The sequence below is a fragment of the Lonchura striata genome, chromosome 3, assembly GCF_050655825.1.
Source record: "Lonchura striata isolate lonStrDom1 chromosome 3, ASM5065582v1, whole genome shotgun sequence".
Taxonomy (NCBI): domain Eukaryota; kingdom Metazoa; phylum Chordata; class Aves; order Passeriformes; family Estrildidae; genus Lonchura; species Lonchura striata.
In genome coordinates this window covers 20,506,648-20,526,315 of record NC_140705.1, presented here as the reverse complement: position 1 = coordinate 20,526,315, position 19,668 = coordinate 20,506,648, and the positions used below count along the sequence as shown (strand labels likewise).

General features: G+C 37.5%; 1 protein-coding gene across 10 annotated transcripts in view; it reads right to left on the bottom strand.

Annotated features, from left to right (window-relative positions):
* DLGAP2 (DLG associated protein 2) overlaps positions 1-19,668 on the bottom strand; it is a 450,420-nt gene that overhangs the window by 338,595 nt on the left and 92,157 nt on the right. The window lies entirely within an intron of this gene.

Sequence of the window (19,668 nt, the reverse complement as noted above, 5' to 3'; positions counted from 1 at the left end):
GATACTTGGAGAGGCTATATATTTCCATGAAATACAGAGTCAAATCCTTTCACATACAGACCTTGCTAGAAAGCCTAGGTAAGGACAGCTCTGACAACTCCTGCTCAAGCAGAGCATTTTTAGTTCAGAATCATGGACTACTCTGATTTGGAAGGGACCCACAAGGATCATCAAGTCCAGCTTTTAAGTGAATGGCCTATACAGGGATTGAACCCACAACCTTGGTGTTATTAGCACCAGGCTCTGATTTACTGAGCTAATCCCAGTTCAAATCCAATAGCATCTTGAACCAGAATAGATGCTGGAGAACCAACTGTTAATTGGGGGACCCTGTAATTGCCTCCTGGGTCATTTTGCAGGGATTGAACCCACAACCTTCGTGTTATTAGCACCAGGCTCTGACTTACTGAGCTAATCCCAGTTCAAATCCCATAGCATCTTGAACCAGAATAGATGCTGGAGAACCAACTGTTAATTGGGGGACCCTGTAATTGCCTCCTGGGTCATTCTGGGAGAAAAATACAGAAAAAAATTACAGACTTTCTAGCTACTAGAAAGAGCTTAGTGATTGTCTTATGACCCAGTGTCCTACAGTTCCTCAGACTAAGAATTCAACGGAAGGTAGCACAGAAAAGAAGCCTCACATCATTTGGTTTCTAAGATAGAAAAATTAAAAACCCATCAACTGAGGTAAATTATTGTCATGTTACCTTATACTTGTGTACTGATAACAGTAAGAATTTAATCTTTTTTTCCTACCATATAACTTCCTAGCACTGGCAAACTACCACATGAATAGGTGTGCTTCTACATTTCTCAACACATAGCTTATTTTGGGATCCTCACATTGAACATTAATAGTTTCCTCTGCTTAGCTCAGGATAGACCAGAATGACCTTGGTTGATGGGATTTTCCCTAAACATCAGTCTGAACACCAAATATGCCTGTGCCTAGCAAAACCTTGAATTCATTGACAAAAACTCATACAAATTTTCTGGGTTCAACCCTTAGTGATGACTCCAGTGTGACTGTGAAGCATTAGGCACATAACACAGTCTCTGAAAGTGAGCTGCAGTGACAACATGCACAATACAGCCAACAGGGAGGGAAGAGAAAGGGTATATTTATACGGCCATCTCAATGGTCACACACTTTACAGTACAGAATTCAAATTAATGCTTTGTTATTCCTCCATATCTATAATTGCTTTTGAATGTGTCCAAAGAAGAATTCCAGTCATAATGTGTTTGGCTTCAAGGAGGAAAGTATACAGCTTATGTGCATGTAAGTACACAGGTCCTCAGTAACAAGACTATGTTTAAAACTCATTTAATTTTTGGCCAGCTCTGAATTGGTCACAAAGCTGGACTAGGTGATCATTGGAGGTCCTTCCCATTGGAGGTCCCTTTAATTTTTTAAATTAAAATTAAATTAATTTTAATTTCAATTAAAATAATTTATTCTTCTGTTCCATTCCATTCCATTCCATTCCATTCCATTCCATTCCATTCCATTCCATTCCATTCCACAGTGCTGGGCACACCAGCCACAGACCCCAGGGCAGGCAGGGTGGTGCCTTGTCTAGCTGGGGGATGGACATCACAGCAGCTATGGACTAATGGCATTTGAAAAAGGATTTTTTTTTTTCCCTAGAGCCCCATTAAAGTGCACGTCTACTTATAGTAAAAACTAAAAGGATAGTAAGCCTGCACTTTCAGACTCTTAGCATTCTTTTATCAAAAAAGCACTCACTGCAGCAGTGACCTTTGTTCATACTTCCCAAATCATGAAGGTTAATGGGGTCACCCTTCAATGGGGTGGCAAGACAAGCCTTACTTGACGCAGAAAACAATTTTTTTTTTCTGAAAATAATAAAACTGGATAGATTTCTCTCTATTAGAAAGGTATTTTTCATGGACTGGATCCATCTTGCATAGACCACCAGAAACAAGATAATCTTCAGCCAGTACTAAGCTAAATATATATGTATCCCTAACTCAAAACAACTTTAAAGATGTGTCACAGAAGACTGAGTCCAAGCCAAAATAGAACTGTGTATTGAAAAGATATTTTCAAAAGGTGGACGTATAAAAGGCTCAAAGATACTTCTCTGTTCAGGAAACAAAGCTTGCATTTTGGTTGTTTTTTTTTTTTTTAATTTACAGAGAGTTCATTAGAAGGAAACTTTCACTGACAACGTAAGGAGCACCCATGTGGTCCTTCCTCAGTTGCAGTGCTTTAGACACACCTAACATCAACAGTTTCCAAGTTTTTTTTTCTGAGTTATTATTTTCACTTCTTCCATATCTGTCATTTTTGTGAGATTTGTCTTTAACCCAACCTTCTAATGTAATACTAGTGTGCCCACCACTGTGAGGAGGGAATTTTATCCAGCAGCCAACTAAGGAGCTGAGTAGTAGCTGTGAGCTTTATTGTTGCAATATGAATAATTTAAACCTTCTATAAAACAGTTTGTTAGTGATGGGCATGAGGGAGCAAAACATTATAGGATTTTCTGCAATTTAGTAGCTCACAGTGATGAACAGTAGAGCACATCTCAAAGCACTTGTCTCCAAATCAATGCTTCCTTGCTTGTAAGGCAGAGGCAGCAAATATTTTATTCACAAGATTTCAGAAATGGCTAATTGCAGCTCAAATTACAAAATTTGAACCTGATAGAATCTGTTAAGATTTATACATCTGAGAAAAAGGGATCTTCAGTTTCTAAAGTAGTGAGGTGTATTCAATCTCTACTATATTCTAAATTTTACTATCCTTATAGTAACTGAAAAATCCTTCTCAATTCCAAACATTTCCATCCATTCAGAACAGGGTGGAAGTGGGAGACATCCCACAAAATCTGCATCAATAATATGGGAGTGAGGGGACACCAGTAAAATTTTAAGAATTATTCAAATCTTAGATTAATATCTCTCTGCATGGAGGCAACAAATATTTGATGCAATTTTATCATTCTGTAAAAAGAGCTTTTTGATATGTGAGAACTTTTTGTCAGTGAAAGAGGCCTTTGTCTGCTTGTTTCATTTGCTTATGGTAACAGGAACAAAATACCAAAACAGAAAAATATTAATTTTCAGTGGTCTTTAATAACATAGATGTATTTGCAGATCCAGGACCAAACTGAAAGGCTCCCATCTACACTTCTCAAAGGAAAAGAATGGGAAGATGTAAGTGTTTAACACTGTTTTGAAAGTGGAACTCTATTCTCTGTAGCTGTTGCCATCTACCAGATCATATGTTCATCCCAGATACTTGATAAGTTTGCTTATGTCTTTGTTTAGTCAAAATTAGTTCTGCAGGGGATAAAAGACAGGAGACCTGTTGGAGAAAAAATAATAATTTGGAACTTTCAGATGGTGAAAATCAGACTGATTTTCTTTGGAGAGAATACTCACTAGGATGAAGAATGTCATCACTCATTTTCTAAAATAATGAAGGTGTACATTGATTTCCCAATTATAATAAAAGTAGGAATAGCTTTTACTGTATGTAATGTGAAGAAGAAAACAGTGGTGTTCTACTGGCATGCAAAGAAAGTGTATCTGAAATACTGTTGTATTATATACAACAGAAAATTAGGTATAGCAGGACTATGCAATATTCTGCCCTTCACCAACACTGGTAAACATTAAATGTTTTCATAAATGGAACAATGGCATCCATTATGTCATATCAGAATACATATGCTTCATAATTAACATTATTAGAAGATAAAAAGTCTGTTCTGTAAAAGCAGAGCAGTTAAGTGATGCTCATAATCCCTAACATGCAGTCCATTAACCTCAGAAATTTTAAGTAGCTTCATAGTCATCCATGGCATTTCAGATTTCTCACAGCTTCAAATCTGTGGGCAGCTTCACAAGCTTTTTGTAAAGTTTCTCATGACTAGGACATCTGTAAAATTCCCTCCAGACCTTTCTTCAATTCATCTTGTGTTAAGCAGTCAGTAATTGACATATCTGAATAAGGATAAAGGTACATCCTTAAAAACATGCTCTACTGAACACAATATCTTTTTTTAAAGATTTATTGTTAATTTTACATGCTGTAAGATATTGAAAACATTCTGTTTCTTAATCTTACCTTTTTCTTCCCATTTCAATGTGAGTTTTTGATGAGCAGCATTCCCAGACAAGACTCATCGTAAGGAGTCAAAATAATCAGATACAAATCTGTCTTTTAAAAACTCATCCACCATTCAACATAGATGTCCTCGCTACTTATGTGAAATAAATTATTTATTTTAGAGTCACATGAAAAATTGCAACACTGCCTAACATGTTACTTAGAGACAACTGACAAATTTTCTTCCTGGATGTGTACTTGGGAAATGTGAAAGGTAGAAGCAGGATGCCAAATTTTGGTATAGTGTTTTTTTCTTAATTTCTTTACTCCACAGAAGGAGGAAATTGGTGAACCTTTATTAATTCTGATCTCATTAAACTGGTCTTCTTTTCCTAGAAGGAATTGATTTAGGACTCAACGGCAATAGTAATAACAGTTTTAAATTACCCCTCCAAATGACAAAAGTACTCCTTGACAAAAGTACTTTTGTACTTCCGATATGGATATATGAGATAATCCTATGTTTCTTCAGCTAGGTCTATGTTAGAGGAATTCAGAGATCTTCATGCAGAGAAGAGGATGTTATCTCTTCCTCTCTGACTGGAAGCATTAAATAATGTTGCACTACATAATGTAAGATAGTATGAAAAAGATATTTGGATACTCAGTGCATGTTAATATCTAAAACAAAGATGCAAAAATATACTGGATATTATATCTCAGGGCATCTGTTTGACTGTTTTAGTACTAGAGGAGAAGAAACAATATATTCACCTTCTCAGAAGTCAAATCCTACCTATCTAACTTGAAATTCACCTTGTGTGATGAAAAACCTAGATTTAGAGCTTCCAAATGGCACATGGGTGGACAGATTTAGCTAATTGGGATTATCCATAAAAGGACCCATGTCTGAGCTACTGGTCTGGGGTTTTGAGTCTAAGGCTTCAAATTACAGAATTTTTAAGGAATATCTGTGTTTTCAGTCTTATGAGCAGGGGGAAAAAATATTAACCAGATTTGTGATCTGAATATTAGGGAAAGATAGTTGCTTTAGATCATGTGCTGCGCTGCACAACTAAATTTGAAAAACTCAAACAAAATTTTCAGTTTCTCATTTGGTATCAGGGTAGCTCTGATTTCCTAACACCTGTTGACCACAGGCAGCAATCATACTGAATGGCTCGGTGTGCTTCAATACTGCCATGACAAACCCTTCTACACCAGCACAAAACTTTTGGCCTGAAAGATTTCCTGGTCTACATATTGGCCCTAGTTTAAGCTCACTTTTTGGCAGAGCAGTGCCCTAAGTCTCCAGGGATTTCCAGAAAAGGCCCCTCTGGAGCTGATCAGGCTGCTGCGTCCCCGGCAGCGCGCAGAGCCCATGGAGCCCCAGAAGGCCGGGAGAAGGCTGCGGCACCCCCTCCGCTTCCTGCAGCTCCCACAGCCTCAGCTCCGCTCCACAGCCCACGGGCACACTCTGACTCACAGCTCACAGCGGAACAGCTCCATCTGCAAGAGGGTTCCTTCCCTGCAAGCAATGGGAGATGGCACTCTGACTAGGGAAAAAAAGGCAGAATGTGGCATTCATCTGAAGAATGATGCTGTACCAATGTCCCACATCCTCAGTCAGCTCCAGGGTTGATTCAAGCTCGTCCAAATGGGGGGTGGAAATTCATATTTGCTTGACATGCAAGAGAAAACACTTCAAATTAATGACGAATAACATACATAAAACCTTTTTTTTTATGCTTACCAGTGCTATGAGTCACTTTTTTTTTCCCCCAAAGAGAACTGTAAACTAACTAAACACTAAATATATGTTTGGTAACACAGAATATCCAGATTTGTTAGACACACTTTATAAAGGTCATGTTCTGTAATATCACACTGATCACCACCTGATTAAATTGCCTACTGCTCCAAATTTAATGAGAGACTGAAAAGTCTCAATGGTAATTGGGATAGATGATCCTTTAAAGAGAGAAAGTGAGTGGGTGGTTAGTTGAAGCACAGAAGAATGCTTATTAATGCGGAGGTGTAAGAAGTCCTTCCTGAGAAAAAACAATTAAAAACTATTTTATTTGGAAAACACTGAACTTTTAATTGTGTTGCTTCACTAGAATCCTGAACACAGTATCAATTCTCTAACACATGGGAAAAGAAAAATGAACAAAAAAATCCAACAACCAATAATCCAGCAGTCTGTCCTCTGCCTACAATTGCATACTATATGGTAAATTTAATTAATTCAAATTTTTTTTAGTATAAAATTTGTCATTATTTTCAGGAACCCTCTAAATGATTGTCTTGCTAAATGAGTGTCTTGCTCTGTTTTTCTCTAGAAGTTTTTTACTCCAAACAAAGCCATTGACAGGAAATCCAAGTACACAAAAAGATATAAAGACAAAAACACTAAAAACTATCTGACTGACAATTACAGAACTACTACATTAAGAAGAAGGGAATAATTTAATCTTAATTAATATAATGTCCCTTAAAAACACTAAGTATTCTTTATTCTCTTGTAGTAAGATTATCGAAATGTATTATTGGGCATTTGAAATGGCACTACAGTAAACTGCTGTTAAATATATCACTCCGATGTTCATCAGGAACGCTGTGATAAAGAGGAAATTCTTATAAAAATGACTCTATTTTTTAAATTATAATTAGATCTTTTTCTGCCTAAAAGATTGGGTCAATTTCAAACAAGTATTATTTAAAGGAAATCAATTAACTACATTACATAAAAGATCAAGCAAGGCAATTGTAACAGATATTCTGGGGTCATAATCAACAGAATTATGGATATTTTGTCTTTAAGTCTTCAATTCTACTCATATTTTACTCTGACTGCAAAATGCATATCAAAATCCAGACGTTTTTTGAAGATAAAATGTGCCATGAAAACAATGTTTAAGTTTACATATATATTTAAATAAATAAATAAAAAGGAAGCATTATGCTTTAAAAATATCATTGAAAACTGGTAATTCAATGGTTCTGAATTAAAGAGAAAAAATAACATAAGAAAAATCTTGTAACTCTGTTTTAGTTCTGTGAAATGACTAGTCCAGCTTTCAGGAGCTATGACAAGTCCCAGACAGGAGGATTGCACAAGTTGTCCAGCATAAAAGCTCTTTCAGAAGCCATATTTGATGTTCCTTGTGCCTGGAGCATATCAAAATACAGATGAATTGTGGTTCAAGACTGGGGTTAAAATCTGTCCTCAAACATATGACTACAGTTTGTTCCTCAGTTGAAAGGTTGACTTGTTTTCTAGTTCCCAATTTTCTTTCAGAGCAGGTATTTTATTTAGAGCTGTATCTGGCTTGGTGAAAAGGACAAACATAAACTGCTTGGTATAAAATCTCTGACAAGATACTTGGGAGATGGCAAAATGTACAAAACAACAGCAAACTCAAGCTACAAGCAGCAGAAAAGATTGAAGCATGAGCAACCACCAGCATGAGCAACCTGGCCTCTTCCCAAGCTGCCAGGAGAAATGAACTTGAGTAAAAACTTATTTCCTTTTTTAAGAGAAGACAACTGTTGGTTCAGGCAATTCCCACCAGGTCTATTATTATTTACAATGGAGGCAGACATCATTCTTAGCTCTTCCTCTAGGAGAACAGGGAGAGGGGGGGAACTCCAACAACTTTCAGAAGAGGCGTAATTCTTCACAGCACATTCTTGGGTGCAATGAGAAGGGACTTCATTGCTAATTATTGCTTATTAGTGATATTGCATTTTAAGTTATCACAGAAGGAGTTCAGGTTAGAAAGTGCACCATCACTTTGAAAATCTTCTGACTTACCTTTCCATGAAGAGACTGAAGTCCTTTTGCCTAAATCACAAATCAATATTACCTCTCTCTAGCCCAATGGTGCTAGCCTACCTCCACAGGCTTAGAGAAGACACCCCAGTTCCTGATAAGAGGTCTGCTTTACCCTCAGACCGAGAAATTTCATGCAGAAAGGCTACCCTGGCACTAGCTGTCCCCGTCATATCCTGTGATAGGTACAAGAGAAACAGCAGAACAAGATCTGGGTGGGTGAGAGGGTCACAGAGTTGGCATAACCTGTGTGGGAGCTGCATCCATCAATAATTCAAGTCAACCCTTCAGCTATTCTAACTTCAGCAAGGTTCACGTAGCACTTGCTCCCTGGTCAGCCTTGTGTGCCCATGCACACGAGGTAGTGAGATGGCACCAGCTGGGGGCTTCTTCTGGTGCCTGGAACATGACATTGCCTCACTCCAACAAAAAGGAAGAACACTAGATTAAATATCCCTTTACATCACCATATGCTCTTGCCAGGTGGGGGGTTTGAACCTGTTTGAATGTGGTTATGTAACTATGACTGAACTGATTCTGAGGTAGAGGAAGTTTGGAGAGGTGCCTCCTCCCTCTCCCTTAGGTATGGGATAGTGAAAAGCAGCCATGGCAGAGGCAGCTTTTCCCCTTTAAATCTCTCCTCATTTTCAGACTTTGAGAAAAAATAAAAATCTACAAATGTTTCTGCTGTAATTGAATTTTCAAGCCTATATTTACCAGACGGCTTTCAATTCTGGGAGATAAAGGGAAGGAAAAAAAAAAAAGGATAGTAAAAAGAGAGGAAGAAGAGATACTGTAAAAGCTAGCTTAAATGCTTGAGTCATAATATTTCTCAGACTGTTTTCATTGCCCAGATTCCAGTGGCATTATAGGATCACCATTTAGCAATCAAGCCTGCAAACCACTGTCTTGGAGAAAGACACTCCTAGACAGAATACAGAGAGAGAAGAAGCAGGCAAGAGCAAGACAGTTACAATTACTAAACTAGACAGTGATTATTTAATCTCTAAAGAGAAAGCATATTTTATTATTCACTCTGTCTAAACTCTGTTCTGTAAGCCTGGTTCTTTTATACATTGAAGACTGCATTACTGAAGTACAAAATGAATATAAATAACATTTACATTAAACTCATAGTTCCTATGTCACAAAGCTTAAGAATGCCAAGTAGATAAATCCAAACAAATCTAATTTCACATTTCATGATAGGGAGACTCAGGAATAATAAAGCATGACAATATAATAGAGGAAAGAAAAAGAAAAAAGAAATCCCTGCATCATGTTTGGTTTCATTTTATTCTCTGAGAGGTACACATTGCAATTAATTGTGCAGGCTATATACTAAACATGAACATTTAATCATGGAAATCATTGTCAGTTAATTGATTACTGTCAAGAATCTGCTAGTCACAAAACTTGTTTCTTCTTGATCCACCTTAACAAAACTGAATATTAATGCACAATAAAAATAGTACTTTTTGCATGCAAAACTTATGTGTTTCACTGAAGACACCTCCACTTCCTCCTACCAAACAGCTGTGTACAATTGTATATTCCAAAAAATTTTCTTTAGTGCTAGAGCACCAAAGAATAGCTGAGGTAAAAGGAAGTCTTTTTGTCAAATGCCTTGTTTAGTAGAGACACTTGCATGTATTTTTATTTTATTTACAAATTTTAAAGCTGATATCATATTACATAACTTCTTCCAGGCCAGAATTACTTTACAATTAAGCTATCATCTCAATGAATCTTTAAAGAACTTATGGCACTTTCTACTCCATCTATTGGTGAAATATATAGAAGCAACAGAAGTCTGACTAGGTAAGTATGCATTATGGATAGACATACAAACCTGTTATTAATCAACTATTCATGAGCATAACATGCTCATTAACACCCGGAGAAGTGACACATTGAGAAGTGCATTGAGAAGTCCAAAATAGAAATAGTAAATCTCCAAATTTATATATAAGCTAAGAGCAATATCTAAAATTATCTATCTTGTTGGTAGTTGGTGCACCAAATAAAGTATGTGGTATCTTGCTATGTGCAAACACATGTCTGAAATGCAAGGCTTCTGATAGTTTTGCTATGGAGAAAACCTACCTGATGGTGATGTATCTCTTGTCTCAATGTCCTAAGTTTAAGCCACAAGCTCATGTTAATGTCTTGATCCATTTCAGCCTAATGGGGATTTGTGAAAGATGGAATTCACCAAATCAGGGTAATTTCAGTGTTACAATGGGTGATTCTGGAATGATTTATTTCTGGACAGCTTTTACATACAGCACAAATTGCAACTGCTTAGTGGTGTTCTGAAGAGCCTCCTGGCTGGCAGGACCTACAATGACCAGAAATGCAGAACCAGCACCAATTTTCTTTCATACTGTAGGAAGTTAATGCATGATGACCAAGTGGTATTCTAAGAAGTTTGATCCATTTTTACTAATAAAGTATTCTTTGTAATCAACAGCTTCCTTTAGATTGTGCACTGGGACTTCTCTTGGTTTATTGTCCTCTTTGTTATGCAGTATCCTGAGATAATCATAATTTGTATACAACTAAAGAAAACATATAGCATTTTTCAATTTCTTATTTAAAAAAGTTTTTGGTTCTAAAGCTCAAGGAAAAGGTGGCTGAAAGCTCTACAGTGATTTCTAAAGCCCTTGCATCACTGAGAAGTGGCAGAATTGAGTAATTTCCCCTTGGACCACTACAGTGGTCATCATGCCTCAGCAAGGGGCTCACAATGACCCAAAGGTCTCCATTCAACGCAGACAGCAGTCAGGCTCTCCGGGCAAGCACTGCCCAAGATGACACAGAAGGTAGGTCAGGTTGGGTCTTGCACCTGACATTAACACACAAGAAAGGAAGAGGCAGAGATGAGGGTAGAAAGAATTTGTATATATTTTTTAAATAAAAGAGTCAACAAGATTCCCATGGGTTGGATATAAATGGAACATGTGCTGTTAGCCAGCAAGCAGATAAAGTTGCATGGAACCCAAGAAAAAAGAGCTTGTTGGAACTACTTTTTTACCTGACAAATGCACAGGCAGATGGTAAACCTCATATGAGGACTACTTGTAAAAGGAAGCTGTGGGTTACTCCACAAAGACTTCCCACATACTGGTGTTTCCCAGGACTCAGTGTTGGGGATAGCCCTTTTTAATGCCTTTATCAATGAGCTGGACATGGGATTGATACTTCTTCAGCCAGTTTGCAGATCACACCAAGCTGGGTGGGAGAGTTGATCTGCTGGAGAGTAAGAAAGCTCTGTAGAGGGACCTAGACAGGCTGGATCGATGGGCTGAGGCCAGTTTTATGAAGTTCAACCAGAACAAGTGCCAGGTTCTGCCCTTGTGTCCCAGTGAACTCCTGCGGTGCTGCAGGCAGTGCCTGGAAAGCTGCCCAGTGGAAAAGGAGCTGGCGGTCCTAGTCGACAGCAGCTGAACATGAGTCCACTGTGCCCAGGTGGACAGGAAGGCCAATGATATCCTGGCTCAAATCAGCAATAGTGTGGCAGCAGGACTAGGGCAGGGATTGTCCCCCTGTACTCAGCACTGGTGAGGCCACACCTCGAATCCTGTGTTTACTGTGTTTATTTTTGGGCCCCTCACTACAAGAAAGACACTGAGAGGCTGCAGCAAGTCCAGAGAAGGACAATGGAGCCAGTGAAGGGTCAGGAGCAGAAGTTTGATGGTGAGCAGCTGAGTGATTATTCAGTCTGGAGAACAGGAGGTTCAAAGGAGACCTCATTGCTCTCTACAGCTGCCTGAAAGGAAGGTTCAGTGAGGTGGGGGTCAGTCTCTTTCCCTGACTAGCAAGCAGTAGGATGAGAGGAGATGGCCTCAAGTTGCAACAGGGAAGGTTGCAACAGGAAGGGATATTAGGAAAAATTTCTTCACTAAAAGGGTTCTCAAACATTGAAACAGGCTTCTCAGAGAAGTGGTGGAATCACTGTCCCTGAAGATATTTAAAACATGTGTAGATATGTGCATAGGTTTGTGGTTAATGGTGGACTTGGCAGCACTGGGTTAATGATGGGTCTTGATCAGATCTTAGAGGTCTTTTCCAACTGAAATGATTCTGTGATTCTTTTTTTATAAGGGAAGCATTGCTTGAACTAGTAGGCATGAAAAATAATTTATCCTTATTTTAGAACTTAGGCTCCCAAACATGCTCATCAAATATCATGAAGGGCACCTTTTTTTTCTTTCAGGAACAAGCAATAGAATAAATGTTATTAGACAAAGTATCTATATTACTGTCCTCTGGTGGGAGTGGTGGGAAAAACTGAACTACAGCTAAACATCAAAGTCCCAATCCCTAACGTTCATTTAACCACCTGATTTTCAAGATGCTCACTTAAATCAGTTATATATAATTTTCTGATGCTGGATGTTCAATTTACCTGAGTATAGATATTCTAATTATAACATCACAGTATCTTTGCTCTCCATGGGGCTTCTACTTTGCAATGAGCCACATAAAGGAGAATGCCTTCTTCTGCACCACTGATACCCATCCAGATCTCCTTGCAGAGGCTTCCCCAGTCCAGCTGCATACAAATGGGTGCAAAGGGGTAAAGTAGCTACAGATCTAATAGGACTCAAAGTAAAACTTCAGCCTCTCTTGCTCAGAGTCTGCCCCCTTTTTTTTTACTTCTACTTTCAGAGTATTGCAAACACTGGAATAAATAATGTTTGCTGCCTCTGTATTTTTCCCTTTTTTTTAAAACCATGCTGTAATAAAATTGAGACTTCTCCAGAAGTTTCCACAAAAATCAGATTATAAGAGATACTTACATTAATTGAAAATATTAAAGTAAGAATATTAAAAAGCTTTTTTCTTCAGTCTTCAAGTTTTCACTGAAAGAAATTTGCATTTGCTATTTTCCTGATATGCTTTTTAGTCATATATCCAACAAGACAGATTAAAGTTTAATTTTTTCCATTCACCTTGCAATATTCAAAATTAAGGTGCTGTTATGAAGAGTGTGTATGGAACCTTAATGGAAATAACAATAATATTTCTTTCCTTTTCTTCTATTTCTATGTAGCAGAAAATTAATACTACAGACAACAAGAAAATGTTTCTTACTAACATTTCATTGGAAGATTTTTCATTTGACAGAAATTAGAAAAAAATTATTTTCTGTTTGTATCCTTATTAAAAATAATAACCTAATTTAATTTCTGTGAATTATAATCTACATGTACATAAATTGCAAAGAGGAAACCATTCATACACTAAAAAGCTAAAATGCTGCATGCAAGTCCTTTCTCCACACAAAAGTATCTTATTGTAACTCCATAGTTTTGTATTTGAGGTCAAAAACATTGGCCATAGGTGATCTTGGAGGTATTTCACAACATCCTCCATGTCAAAAAGATCAGAGAGCCACAGAGCTGCTCAGTGAGAACAAAACCAGTTCAGCTAATTCAGATGTCACCAGTCTAGGTGACATGGTTATAATCTTCCCTCCTACAGCAACAAATCTATGAATGGAAGAAATACTGCCTTCTCAGACCCTCCAAATTTTCTGTTTATATGCAATTTTGTCATTTTCCTTAAAGCACAGTGGTAGCTAAACATAGCCCCAATATAAAATGTGTATTCCTGTTTTAATTAGGTTCATTTGGCAGAAGCTGAGAACAAGCTGGCAGAATTTGGCCTCTCTGGAGGACACATAACAGCAACCACTCAGGCATGGGACACCCCTGCTTTGGCAGGACAGTGGCAGGATCTAACCATTCCCAGTACTGCTAGTTTTTCCTCAACTATTCTCATGATGCTGCTAGTGCATTACTACTGTGTCTTATTAACATTTAAGTAAATTTCTCCTGGAAGCAACTTGTGAGACCCTGTACATGTTTTTCATCAGAATACAAGATGTGCGTGATTCAGTATCTGTGCCCTTTTCAAATCCCGCATTCCCACCAGCCCCAGCAGAGGCACTATCACTGTGCCAAGATGCAAAGAACACAAAAAGTGGTTGACTGAAGAAAATGGCCAAGGATCAGTGCAGAAAACACGGCTTTAAAAATGTTACAAATTGAAAAAGGCCTTTAGAGCATCTACTCTATATAGAGTAGGTCACTGTTAGCTTTGTTTGCCTTTTTAAAAATTAAGTGCAAAGACTGCTTTGTAAACGTGAAGACATCAGATGTGTGTGAGACCACTAAGAAAGAAAAATTTTAGGGTATATGAGCTTCTTGGTCATATATTAAAAATTTTCTTGAGAAACTCAAATGCCCATATATAAGCAATGTTTATTCTTCTTATTATTAGTAGTAGTAGTAGTATATAAGATTGCCAAGAGGTTGCGACCTGTTCTTCCAGGCACTAGGTTTTCTACACAAATATACAACTTTTTAAATGGCCTTTCTAGTGCAAAGTGAGCATGAAGGCAAGAATATATATATAATTTACTGCCTTGACCCAAACATTTGAAGCTAAGTTTTGCTTTGTTTGGCTCAGATTGCCATTCAGAAATGTTTCTTTAAAAAAAGTGTCCTCTCAGTAGTAACAGTCAAGCTAAAAAACTGGGTTCAAAGTACTTCTTGTTTCCAGGGAACACCAGTGTTCTGTGCAATGGTAGAGAACAGTGTTGAGTTCAGAGGTAACGACTCAAACTTCCTCAGCAAGGAGTGAACCAGGAGTGAGGAGCCTGAGGAAGAAGGGCAGAAGAGGAAGTAAATAGCACCAAAATGAAGAAACAGAGCTGTGACAGGTTGGAAATGAGACAGAAAGGATGAACCTGATCATCATCAGGAATTTAGGATACTCAGCATTATTCTTCTACTTTCATAGCAAGAACCTCTGAATCCAGCTCATAGACAGAGCTGTTGTTATTCAGCCCAGACCCACAGGTCATTCAAAGCCTTCCCCAATATCCCTTTTCTGTACACAAAGGCCTGTGCCACATTAACACTGGCAAACAAAATTCACCAAGGAACATTCGCTTGCTGTGAGGGTAACACGCACAACCTGTCCATGCAATTCGCAGGACAACTCTCCTCTAAAATAAGAATGGCTGCATCCAAGAAGCTGCTGGTGAGTTCTGTCCTTAGCCTCAGCTACTATTTGTCCTTGTCTAGGAATTGTCTGAAACACAGATAATTTTGGCCCCAAGCAAAAACTACAGTGGAAAAAACCCTCTATATTAAGAATTCAACAACATGGAAAACATTAAAATCTGTGGATTAGAAAATAACAGTATCTCTGGATCTGTTGATGATATTATGTTTGCAACGCATGTTTTTGTTTGCTAGTACAGAAATAGCCTAGGTCCTATAGCCTGATTGAAAACATACCTGAAATTTCTAATTTAAAAGGGGGAAAAAGGAAAAGAGAATGGAAAAGGAAATGGGAAAGTAAGAAAAAGGAAGGAGAAGAGAAGAGCTCAGAGAAGTAACCAGAAAAACCAATCAATACAAAATCTGTATAAAAAAATGCACTAAGCAGTGGAACATGTGTGTATTCTAAGATGAAGAGCTCCTCTCAGATTGCTGGGAGGGACACAAATATCTGGCTACTGGCCCTCTAAAACCTAAAATTCCTGAAGTTTTGCAATTCTCCATCAAATATAATGTCTTTCAGTGTAAACCACATTGTTATTTGGACTTAAATCTGAGAGACATGACATGAAGAGACAAATCATAAAGTGAGTAATGTCTGAAAAGAAACTTCTCTTTACTTTGAATAGATCTTTGTCAATACCTAACACTGCAGATCTCGGAGTGCTGGAAGCTCATGCAGTGTTGCTGAGAGGCAGCTCTGCACCCCAATATCTGACCACTTGGTTTTTGTGGCTTTACAGTGGGACTTGTAGCTGCACAACTGGGAATTAATAGACATTAAAAGTGAGATTTATTCTGGATTGGTTCTTTCCTCCCCTCTTCTATGTGCTTGCACAGATGTATCCATGACCTTAACAGTGGGAGAATGTAGGATCATCAGCCCAGCTCAGGACTGTCTCTTCCCATGTTGGCATTGACATAAATCACTTTGGGAGCACGTGGCCAAGCAGCCAATCCCCTCTCAACAGTGCCCTTGTGGAGGCAGCTCTGGCAATGTCAGCCCATGTTTGTGATGGTACATTTGTAAAAATATTAATAAGAGTCACCAGAAGTTCCAGAAAACCTTTGGGAGATACCACAGTACAAAAAAAAAAAAAAAAAAAAACAATGCTTAAATCTCTCTCTTGCTTAATTGCTCACTTTTGGATTCTAATATCACTGCTGAAATAAGATATTATCACAGACCAGAATTAGTACTATGGGAGATTAAGTTATGACTGAACATAAGTAATTCAAAATGCACCCTGCTTTCAGATTACCCCCAAAAAGGGGATTGCAGCCCCAAATTGCCTTCCTCTTGCCCTACTCAGCCTACATATAGAGATAGCTCAGTTTGGCTCTATTCTCCAAAAGGGCAGTTTCTTACTGCTTGTAGTGCTTCTGCAGCACAGCTCACAGCTAATTACTGCACCATCAGTTCCCAAAATGTTCCAGATCCATCTTACCCATTCTTTTCAGCAGCTATTGTCAGGATCTTTACATATTTGAGAGCATAATCTTTCTTTGCTTACTATTTGTTTTTATTATTATTGTACCATTATAATCTCATTATAGCCTTTTCCAGTTTCAATTATTGTATTTATTTTTTCTGAGTCACTGTAATTACTTTTAGTTTTTAATAATATTTAAAATTTTCACTCTCCAAAGCACACATAATTATTCCCATTATAAAATTAAGTTAAAAGATTGTCAATAGTCTTGGTTTGTACTAGTCTTGGATCAATCTTTTTCCATGCATGATACAACAACCCTGCCTTGCCAATGCCTCTAGCCTACAAAGGTAGATTCCCTTTTAAACAACAGGCTAATCAGAATATTAGAACGCATTGGAAAATTGCTATTCATATTTGTGTGGGAGAGAAATATTTTACAAAATCCTTAAAACCTAGGTACATTACAAAGTTATTCTCCAATCCATCCAAATGTGGGAATTAACCAGTTTTCTACTCTGGGTGTGATTTATAAAACAATTTTTTCACAAGACTCTGAACTTCTGTCACAGAATTAAGCTATTAAACTTACAAAACATTATCATTTCAATGAAGTTCAATGAAATAATCCACCTCTGACAGAAAATTAAAAAACATTCTCCTAATTTCCTGATAATTTTTCTCAAATGTGAGATTAAGTGTATATCCACCAATCATGTACACATTCCCAAAGAAATTAAGAAAATAAAATCTGAATATCTGAAAATAAAATAATAAAATCAATAATAAAATCTGAAAATCAATCCTGCTATGTCGTCCTGCACAGAAATCCTGCAATCTCTCAGGAACCCACTTAAAACCAGCACAGCTTTATTTGGTTGTGTGACTTGTCCATGAGACATGTTTGCAAAAGTATTGACTTAAATTCTAATGATGCAGTTTTTAAGTTACCAGAGATATTTTCTTATCACATCACATTAAATTCATTTACACACTACTGACTTACCAGGATGAATGTTTTCATAGAAATATAACTAAATGCAATGATACTGTAATACTTTTAAGAAATGAGCGCTTTCCTTTTTCAAATAGCTCTGGACCTGAATTTATCAACAACTTAGCAATAGCCTGAGCCCTTTATCTACAAACATTATTTAAATATGTGCACAAGACCCACTGTAACAATGACAGCACTTTCATCTGCAACACTAAAAATACTGCACTCTGCTCAGAAAACACTTTTCAATGCTTTTGAGAAGCATGTCTCAGCATTTAGTACCTGGCAAATCACATTCATTGTACATACATCATAAGCATGTAATATTTGCATACTTTTAAAATTGTACTGAATTCAGCAGTTAGGACACAGTATATGCATTTACTTAGACATGATCTAAGTAATCTAGTGCAGTAATCTAGTGCAAAACTAGATTATGAAATATTTTGAACATTTTGTGATGCAGGATCATTGGAAGTAGGCATATATATCTAGTGGATGGGTGTACTTCTCAGCAAGGCACAGCTTGACAATCCTATTAATCCTCATTGCACTTCTGATTCATTCAGAATTGCTGCTATGAAATTGCTCTGCAGCTTGTTCATCTGCATAACAAGTGATCTCTGATCACTTCAGAGCCAGAAAGATCCATCCATGATAATATCTAGATAAAAGTTAAAAGCTCTGATTCTACAGACAGCTGGGAATAAGATAGTAATTTAAGTGTAAATTTCAGGAGAATATGCAAGCTACATTGCACAGGTAACAGGATGTTATGAAGAAACCATTTCATCCTGCTTCTGAAGCCCTTAATTACCAGAAAATCACACAGTTCATTGTTTCCCAAAGAAACAAAGACCTAGAAAAAATCATGAAATCTCGTTTAGTCACCATTTCTCCACCGACATCTACATTTTACACAACTTAATTGCCTAAATCATGACTTTTTAAAGAGGCGCACGTTGGGTATATGTTGTGATTGTATTGAGAGCAGCCTCTGAACCTTGGCCACTGAAACACCAATGCCCAGAAAACAATTTACACAATAAGAATGAAAAAAAATCTATAGACAAAATCAAGAGAGGGAAAAGGGAATTTGGATTTTTTAAACTTAATGCTACAGCTAATATCTAGTTTTATATTTAGAAAAAGTGGCATGCAGCAATTAGACTTAAAGGTCATCATTACATGCCCCCTGCTACACAAGTAAATAAGCAAAGTGGCCCAGATGAAGACCTTTACATCTACCTGAAGTGCACTAGCAAGGTATTTCAATGACAAGTGCCCTGCAGATTCCCATAAACTGAAGTCAGAAAGCCTAAGAAGTCTGTTGTTCTAAAGTGTTATCATTTGGCTAGGTGTCATACTGCATGTCTCATGCATATTCTAGAAATACACCTCTGACTCAGCAGGACTGGCCTCTTGAGCTGGAAGGGTCAACTCAAATTTCCTCAGGTATGAGACAAAACAGATATGAGTGGGAGCTGGCCAGAGATTAAGAATCTGCCATGGGAAATAAGTTTCACCAGCCATTTCTATCTCCATTTTCACCATAGAAAAAAAATTGCCTTATTTGTAGTTGTCTTGTTCTACTTTTCTCTGATAATTTGAAGAGCCTCGTATTTGGTGATGCATTCACACTGGACTGATCTGGTTCAGCTGAAATACACCTCTGATTCTGAAAATCCAAAGGTCAAATTGAATCTGAAGTAATGCATTTTACTCAGATCTTAAGGGTCTTTTCCTCTTTTTTTTTTTTTTTTTTGCATGCCTATGTGTTCTTCCAAGTTCGTTTAAAATAGACAAGCAAGAAAACTGTCATGTACTAATAATAGCACCACTGTAATGCTGAAGCCCCCTTCCTTTTCCCTAGTCCTCTGTTTAAATACTGAATCAGTAACTGAGCCCTTCAACTCCCAGCATGACCCTAAAACAGTTGCATCCCATGTCCAGAAACAGAGAATAGAAAGAATTAAATTTCCAAGAATATATTCTTTGCTATTTTAGTTTTATGACCTCCTTTGCTTGGTCCTAATTGGCCATTTAATTTTCCCCTGAACAAAGTGTCCAGCTTTGTGGACATGAATGACATTAATTCATACATACATTCTAGTCATGATGTTTTAATTGTTTGTTTCAGATACAAGTTATAGAAGATTTTTTGTTATATTTACTTCCAATTGAGTGCTGAATTGACCTGAGTCTGGTGCTAGTTGTTTCACAGCCATTCTAAAAAT